At 44.4% G+C, this 9,111-nt stretch overlaps 1 non-coding gene across 1 annotated transcript; it reads left to right on the top strand.

Annotated features, from left to right (window-relative positions):
• Positions 1 to 991: 991 nt before the first annotated feature.
• Positions 992 to 1,076, top strand: trnas-acu (transfer RNA serine (anticodon ACU)). The gene has a single exon. It is a non-coding gene; the product is annotated as a tRNA-Ser (tRNA).
• The last annotated feature ends 8,035 nt before the right edge of the window (positions 1,077 to 9,111 follow it).

The raw sequence follows: 9,111 nt of genomic DNA on the forward strand, positions 1-9,111 counted from the left end.
TAAAGATGGGTAGATTGATGAAATGTACAATTTCATGTTTTGCCTTCAATAAACGATGAGCTTTTTATTTTGTTTTGCAGCTGTAGAAATCTTAAAATCCTCATCTTGAACAGACTGAATGGCAGATCTCCATTGTGTCTCTGGCATTAAATTTCAAAGTGTAAACCCCCCCTGAATTCTTCCACCGCAGTCCGCTGTTTGGCAAGTGTTCCTGTTGAGTTAAATGCACTTCCCCGTGTGTCACCTGCTGCTCCCAGCATGCGCTCTGACACTGCACTCATTTTCCTTCTGACACTTGTTCACTGTGTTGCTGTGATCATACAGTGACTTGGTGTCGCACGGCCCAGGAAAATGATACAGATCAAGGTTTTAGCATTGTTGAGTTCAATTGTCAGTTTAGCCTTATTTTGGATTTTGAAATTGTCTGTTCTGTACAAAAGTGCGTGTCAAAAACATCTGAGCGGAAGTTAGGTGTTCCAAATAATGACATTGAGCACTATGCACTCTCCTCCAGTCTGGAAAACAATTCCTCACAGGTAATTTAATAGACAATACACACAGTTGCAGGAGTAGGCCATTCTGCCCTTCGACCCAGCACCACCATTCATTATGATCATGGCTGAACATCCTCAATCTGTATCCTGTTCCTGCCTTCGTCCCATAACCCATGATTCCAATATCCTTAAGAGCTCTATACAACGCTGTATTGAAAGAAAACCTCCTGCTGTCTCGGGTTCTTCATTCCGTTGACTTCAAATCTTCACAGAATTCAACAGACCTTGTTACATATTCATTTCCTCATTTTTGTTCAGATCACTGTGTGCAGAGTGTGACAATGGGAGTGCACTTGCCTCAGAACCCAGAGATCAGACCATATTCCTGGAACTGTACTGTGTTATTTATCATTTCACCAACACCAGGGAGGAATATCTGCTGCTCTGCATAATTTACGCAATTCAATTATTCATAAGTTCATTCTCATTCCCGCATTGGTGACGTGATGCCCGAGAGGTTAAGGCGATGGTCTACTAATCCATTGTGCTTTGCACGCGTGGGTTCGAATCCCACTGTCATCGACTGTTCTCCAATAGCCACAGATGTTGTATTGAAATCGAGACTCCAATGGTCAGTTTATCTGTATCAACGCTATTATGGAATCTCAAAGCATGGTTTGACCCTGTTAACGAATCTGCATTGAAATGTCGGTTGCCTTGGGATAATGAAAAAGAGCGTGATTGTCGTTTTCATGTCAAGTTGCTGTGAACGTTTTTCCGTTTGAAAGACATCCAGGAAAATCAAATAACGAGAGCTGCGAAGTGCATGTTTATGCAAAGGGATTCTTAATGAATCTTTTGTCAGATGGAATCTGGAGGAGGTTGAGTAGAAGTTATTCATCCTGGTGAGAAGAGCACAGCGAGACAACAAAAAATAATGGAGATACTTCAAAAGGGGCAGGGCGTGGGTGTAGGGGCACTGAGAACTGGCTGTAAATGCACAGTGGAGAATTGCCGCTGTGGGTGCCGTGCATGGGCACGGAGAGACTTACACATTGGTGAAGGCTGGACATAAGGCACAGATAAACACAAGATGTGGGAAGCAAGCTCCCTCTCGTTATGCACACACTGGATGCATCACATTGAACTATGAACAACTGGAGAAATCAGCATGTTACCTATAGGGAGTGAAACTAAACTGTGGATCACTAACCGCAGATTCATGCAACATAAACATGAAAAATGATTTAAAATGTAGGGTGTAGGTTTGCTCGCTGAGCTGTAGCTTTGACATCCAGACGTTTGTTTACTTGGCTAGGTAACATCATCATCAGTGGCGACCTCCACGTGAAGCGAAGCTGTTGTCTCCTGCTTTCTGTTCATATCTTTCTCCTCTAACGGGTTCCTGGGGTTTGTGGTGATGTCATTTCCTGTACGTTTTCTGAGGGGTTGATAGATGGCATCTCGATCTAAGTGTTTGTTTATGGCATTGTGGTTGGCGTGCCAGGCCTCTAGGAATTCTCTGGCGTGTCTTTGCTTAGCCTGTTCCAGGATAGATGTGTTGTCCCAGTCGAAATAGTGATATTTTTAATCCGTATGTAGGAATACGCAGGAGAGAAGGTCGTGTCTTTTTGTGGCTAGCTGGTGTTCGTGTATCCTGGTGGCTAACTTTCTTCCTGTTTGTCTTCCGTAGTGTTGGTGGCAGTCCTTGCATGGAACTTTGTGGATGACGTTGGTTTTGTCCACGGGTTGAATCTGTGTCTTTTAAGATTGTTAGTTTTTGTTTGAGAGTGTTGGTGGGTTTGTGTACTACTCGGATTCCGAGGGGTCTTAGTAGTCTGGCAGTCATTTCTGAAACTTCTTTGATGTATGGTAAGGTGGTTAGGGTTTCTGACTGCGTTTGGTCTGCTTGTCGTGGTTTGTTCTTGAGGAATCTGCGGACTGTATTTTCTGAGTGTCTATTCTTCTCGAATACGTTGAATGGGTGGTTCTCCTCTGTTTTCCGAAGTTCGTCTGCGCTGCAGTGTGTGGTGGCTGGTTGGAATAGTGTTCTCATACAGCTTTGTTTGTGTGTGTTGGGATGGTTGATGGTGAAGTTAAGTATTTGGTCAGTGTTTGTCGGTTTTCTGTATACGCAGTTTTGTAGTTATCCATTGTCCTTTCTTTCTACTGTGACGTCCAAGAATGCGAGTTTGTTGTCGGTTTCTTCCTCCTTGGTGAACTTTATGCCTGTGAGGGTGTTGTTGATGATGTTAAATGTCTTTACTATCTTGTTTCGTTTTGTGATGACAAAGATGTCATCTACGTAGAGGACCCAGATTTTTGGTTTGATTGTTGGTCGGGCTGTTTGTTCTCGTCTTTGCATTACCGCTTCTGCTATGAATCCTGATACCGGAGATCCCATGGGTGTGCCATTGGTGTGTTTGTAGACAATGTTGTTGAACGTGAAGTCGGTGGTGAGGTACAGGTCCACTAGCTTCATTATGTTTTCGTTGGTAATGTGATTGATGGTGGTTGGTGTGTGTGATGGTCTGTTCTAAAAGTGTGGGAAGTGTTTCCTTTGCCGGGTCGATGTTGATGAAGGTGAACAGTGCTGTTATGTCGAATGAGATCATTGCTTCTTCTTCCTCTATTTTGGTTTTTTTGATGATTTTTAGGAATTCCTGGGTGGAGTGGATGGAGTGCTGTGACTCTTCTATGAGGCATTTCAGTCTTGCGTGTCGTTCTTTGGCCCGTCTGGAAGTTGGTGTTCCGTGTAAAGAGACTATGGGTCTGAAGGGGGCTCGTCGTTTATGGATTTTTGGGAGTCCGTTTCGACTTGGGAAACGCATTGATCCTGAGACAGTCTCAGCAAAGACATTCCAGAGAATTCCCAGAGGCCTGGCACTCCAACCACAACGCCATAAACAAACACATAGATCGAAATGCCATCAACCCCGCAGAAAACGAACAGGAAATGACATCGCCACAAACCCCAGGAACGCCATCCAGGAGGAAGATATTAATAGAAAGCAAGAGACAACAGTTTCGCTTCACTTGGAGGTCGCCACTGATGATGTGACGGAGCCAGATAATGAAACGTCTGGGTATCAAACCTACAGCTCAGCGAGCAAACCTACACCCTAAACCTCAACCTGAGCTACAAACCTTCATAAACTTTGCGATTTAAAGTGTCTTTATACGCATATCATGAATAGACTTTTCGTTGTAATACCCGTCTAGTTGAAAGAAGAAGACACCACATTTCAAGATGGATGACAACGTATCCAATTTTGAAATGAAATTGAGATCTATTTGATCATTTTACACAGTGAACAAGTTCATTTTAAATAATTCAAACTAAATTCTCTCACCTGGAATAAAAGTGTGATTTCAATATAAACATTGTCCTTGCCAAGCCGCAGTTATGCAACATGAAAAATAGGATGTAATTTTTATTAAGCTTACATCAATTAGCACCACTATCTTACTTCGGCTTGACTGCAGTATGCACATGCTAAATAAGGTTTAAGAAAGAATGACTTTTGGACATAATGATTCGGTGTTGACTAAAAATAATATTAGGTTCTCATGATGCAGATATTACACCAATGGCTCCAGTGGTGGAAATGTTCAGTGGGCAGTATTTCTATGATGGTATCGAAGTATGTGAGCTGCCCGGGATGGGAGCTCCCACTTCATCTGGAGCAGTGTCTTTTGACGTGGATCAGGGAGCATTATGACATCAGTCTGGGAGTTCCAACCACACCTGGAGCAGCTTCTGTTGACATGGAGCAGAAGGGAGCATTGGCACATCCGAATGCAAGATCCATCCTCATTTGGAGCGGCTTCAGTTAGCATGGAGCAGGGAGATTTGCGAGATCCATCTGGGAGCTCCACCCTCACCTGGAGCAGCTTTTAATGACATGTAGCAGCAGGGAGCATTGGGACATCAGAGTGATAGATCCAACCTCAACTGGACTTCTTCTATTGACATGGAGGAGGGAACATTGGGACATCAGACTGGGAGCTCCAACCTCACAAGGACCAGCGTTTAATGACATGTAACAACTGGGAGCATTGGGACATCAGAGTGGGAGCTCCAACTTCAAGTAGAGCCGCTTCTATTGACATGGAGCAGCAAGGAGCATTGGAATGTCAGGTTGGGAGCTCCAACATCACCTGGCAAAGCTTGTATTTACATGGAAGAGGAGGGAGGATTGGGACAGGAGGCTGGGGGAAAAGATATTCAACTATTTTAATCTGAAGTAAAAAATTATTCAACACCTCAGATGTTAATTGATTTATGAAGAATCTTTCCCGGGAAAATAATTAATTCTTTAGATAGTAAAGATAAGCCCTGAAAATATTCGACTCAGGAAAACGCATTGGGACAGAGAGAAATGGGAGTGATGTTTCATGTCTTCGTCTTTTCTATTCTGGCCGACTCTGCACTGGATTACATTACCAGAAGGACATTTTCACTCATTTCCTGCAAATATGGACAGGTCATTAACGTAATCTAATGCTGAAAATGAATGGGAATATGCGATGTTATGATTAGGCTGGAGTTTACCTCAAATTATGGTGAAAACGCAGCAAAGTCAGTTGCAATTTCCAAGATCATCAGTGACCTCATTCATTGGCTGATCAGATTGTGAATGGTCGTTTTTTGAAGACAATTTGAAGTAAATCAATGATGGTGATTATCTTTGTTCTTTGTTCACCTTGTGACTGTTACTCTTATTGCTCATGTCCTTGTTAACACCATAGCCCTGCAGCGTGTAAAATCTCAGCTGTGCATCTGGCCAGTGGTACAACCATTCATATAGCTGGCTACGGATCAGGCGGTTGAGGTTCGACTTTTACTTTGCGCAAGCGCATTATGGAGATTCATCACACATCCAACTTCATCATTTCTGTTATGCTCAGGTGGATAATATTTGAAATTTTCATCTTCACGAGCGAAGATTCTTTCACTGTCTTCGATCAGTTAAACATTACCAAATGCTATGAGAGTAAAAATCACATAGCACCGGATGGTATTGAACAGACGTATTTGGAAGCACCAGTTTTCCATGTACTGTTTCTTCATCAGGTGTTTGTCAACTGTTGGAATCTAAAATTTCTTTGCGTGATTATTAAATATATCCACTCCAGTCCAACACCAACGCCTCCAAGTCATGGGTACCGTCGACACCACGAACGGTCGGTTAAAGTTCAGATGATCTTCCAAAAGATCGCGCATATTGACACACACAACAATTTTCTGCAGAAAAACACCCACTTGATGAAGGAGCGGCTCTCCGATAGCTCGTGCTTCCAAATAAACCTGCTGGACTCTGCCATGATATTGTGTGATTTTTAACTTTGTCTATTCAACTCAAACACTGGCACTATTCCCAATTTCTCTGCCATGCCATCCCGTATTCCCAATTTCTCCGCCTCCGCCGTATCTGCTCCCAGGAGGACCAGTTCCACCGTAGGACACACCAGATGGCCTCCTTCTTTAGAGACCGCAATTTCCCTTCCCACGTGGTTAAAGATGCCCTCCAACGCATCTCGTCCACATCCCGCACCTCTGCCCTCAGACCCCACCCCTCCAACTGTAACAAGGACAGAACGCCCCTGGTGCTCACCTTCCACCCTACAAACCTTCGCATCAACCAAATCATCCACCGACATTTCCGCCACCTCCAAAAAGACCCCACCACCAGGGATATATTTCCCTCCCCACCCCTTTACGCCTTTCACAAAGACCGTTCCCTCCGTGACTACCTGGTCAGGTCCACACCCCCCTACGACCCACCCTCCCATTCTGGCATTTTCCCCTGCCACCGCAGGAACTGTAAAACCTGTGCCCACACCTCCTCCCTCACCTCTATCCGAGGCCCTAAAGGAGCCTTCCACATCCATCAAAGTTTCACCTGCACATCCACCAATATCATTTATTGTATCCGTTGCTCCCGATGTCGTCACCTCTACATTGGGGAGACTGGGCGCCTCCTAGCAGAGCGCTTTAGGGAACATCTCCGAGACACCCGCACCAATCAACCACACCGCCCCGTGGCCCAACATTTCAACTCCCCCTCCCACTCTGCCGAGGACATGGAGGTCATGGGCCTCCATCACCGCCGCTCCCTCACCACCAGACGCCTGGAGGAAGAACGCCTCATCTTCCGCCTCGGAACACTTAAACCCCAGGTTCTTCAATGTGGACTTCAACAGCTTCCTCATTTCCCCTTCCCCCACCTCATCCTAGTTTCAAACTTTCAGCTCAGTTACTGTCTCCTTGACTTGTCCGACCTGCCTATCTACTTATCTACCTATCCACTCCACCCTCTCCTCCTTGACCTATCACCTTCATCGCCTCCCCCACTCACCCATTGTACTCTCTGCTACTCTCTCCCCACCCCCACCCTCCTCGAGCTTATCTCTCCATGCTTCAGGCTCACTGCCTTTATTCCTGATGAAGGGCTTTTCCTCGAAACGTTGATTTCGCTGCTCGTTGGATGCTGCCTGAACTACTGTGCTCTTCCAGCACCACTAATCCAGTATTCCATATCATAGACAACATCAGTCATGTCCCACCGTTGTCAGAGAAGGCAGTCCTGGAATAGCCCAATACATTGCTCATTGGTACGTTTCGTTTTCAGAAACCAACGCAATCAATCGCTGCAGCTCCAATGTATCAAAAGGCAGAAAAGAAATAGCTGAGACTCAGTTTTGAAGCAGTTGCACCATATCTTCATAACACCGTTTTTGGAATTATATTACTGCAGATATGTTTCCCCTCAAAAACGATTGAATTATCGAGTGTTTACAGCACAGAAATGGGTCCCATCATCTCATTTCACAGCACTTGGTCTGTAACCCTGTGAACTCTGATGTTTCAGCTGAATGCTAATTTCTCTGGAACGTATTAATCTCGTAAAACACAATAAATGGGATTAAAGTTTGAGATGGGAACTGAACCCCATTTTTACCCATAGACTGAAGCACGCAGACACATTTCCCCAAGTGTGACACAGGCCTCGGGAGAAAACAAGCAGAATGTAAGATTTCACCGACTGGTCTGATGTTGTCCCATTTCAGAGTTCAACACCAATGTCTGGTTACAGCAAAAAAAAGGAAGTATTCAGCCCCTCCCGTCCCAGTGTTCCTTGCCCATTGTTTCCCCATTACTCTGTAGTTTATACTGCCTCACCTCGTTCTTGCTGCCAAACTTGATCACTGCTCACGCCCGCTATTTCCTGTCCTGCCGAACGGTTTGCCTCAAGTTCTTGGAATGAAAAACAGGAATGGCCTACTTCAAGCACTTTTCTAGTTTACAAGGACAGTGTCATCGCCACTGAGCAAGCAATTTGCCAGCTCAGAGAGAAGGTCTCATCCTTTAGAAACTGAAATGCAAAGATGATTGGATAGCCTCAGTATTGTAAACCAACCCTCAAGACCGGAATAGAGCAGAGGGGATCACGCACAGAAGGATGGGAGAATAGAATGGCGAATCTCATGATGTCCAGGGTGATGTTAACAGAAATCTTCCCTGGTAGGATAGTGATGAGGATTCACTGATTTCACTGTCATGGCTTGTTAAAGGTTAACGTTTACAGTAATCAATATGTAATACTGCCGGATATTTCGAAGCAGAATGATGTTGTGCAGCAGACAGAATCGTTTCCTTGCATGACCGAATAAGAGAGCTCAGAAGAGCCAGGAGGAGACATGAGAGCCAGGAGGAGACATTAGAAGATGTTGGTGGATAGGATCAGACTTAACCCTAAGGCTTTCCATAGGTATGTCAGGAATAAAAGAATGACGAGAGTTAAATTAGGGCCAATCAAGAATAATAGTGGGAAGTTGTGTGTGGAGTCAGAGGAGACATGGGAAACACTAAATAAATATTTTTCGACAGTGTTCACGATATAAAATGAAAATGTTGGCGTGGAAGATACAGAGATACTTGCATCTCGATTCGAAGAGATTGAGGTTCACAAAGAAGAAGAATTAGAAATACTGCAGAGTGTGAAAATAGACAAGTCCTCTGGGCCAGATGGGATTTATCCTAGGATCCTGTGGGAAGCAAGGAAGGGGATTGCCGAGCCTGTGCCATTGATCTAGAAATCATCATTGTCTACAGGAATAGTGCCTGAGCACTGGATGATTGCAAATATGGTTCCCTTGTTCAAAAGGGTAGTAGAGACAACCCTGGTAATTACAGACCAGTAAGGCTCACTTCAGTTGTTGGTAAAGCTTTGGGAAAGGTTACAAGAGATAGGATTTATAATCATCTAGAAAATAATAATCTGATCAGGGACAGTCAGCACGGTTTTGTAAAGGGATAGGTTGAGCCTAACGAATCTTATGAGTTTTTTGACAAAGTGACCAAACAGGTGGATGAGAGTAAACAGGTTGATGTGCTGTCTATGGATTTCAGCAAGGTGTTCGATAAGGTTCCCACAGTAGGCTATTATACAAAATGTGGAGGAATGGGATTGTGGGAGACACAGCAGGTTGGATCAGTAATTGGCTTGCTGAAAGAAAACAGAATGTTGTAGTTGATGCAATGTTCATCTTGGTGTCCAGTTACTAGCGCCTTTCCGCAAAAGTCGATGTTGGTTCCACTGCTATTCGTCAT

Source organism: Chiloscyllium punctatum, chromosome 18 (assembly GCF_047496795.1).
Source record: "Chiloscyllium punctatum isolate Juve2018m chromosome 18, sChiPun1.3, whole genome shotgun sequence".
Taxonomy (NCBI): Eukaryota; Metazoa; Chordata; class Chondrichthyes; order Orectolobiformes; family Hemiscylliidae; genus Chiloscyllium; species Chiloscyllium punctatum.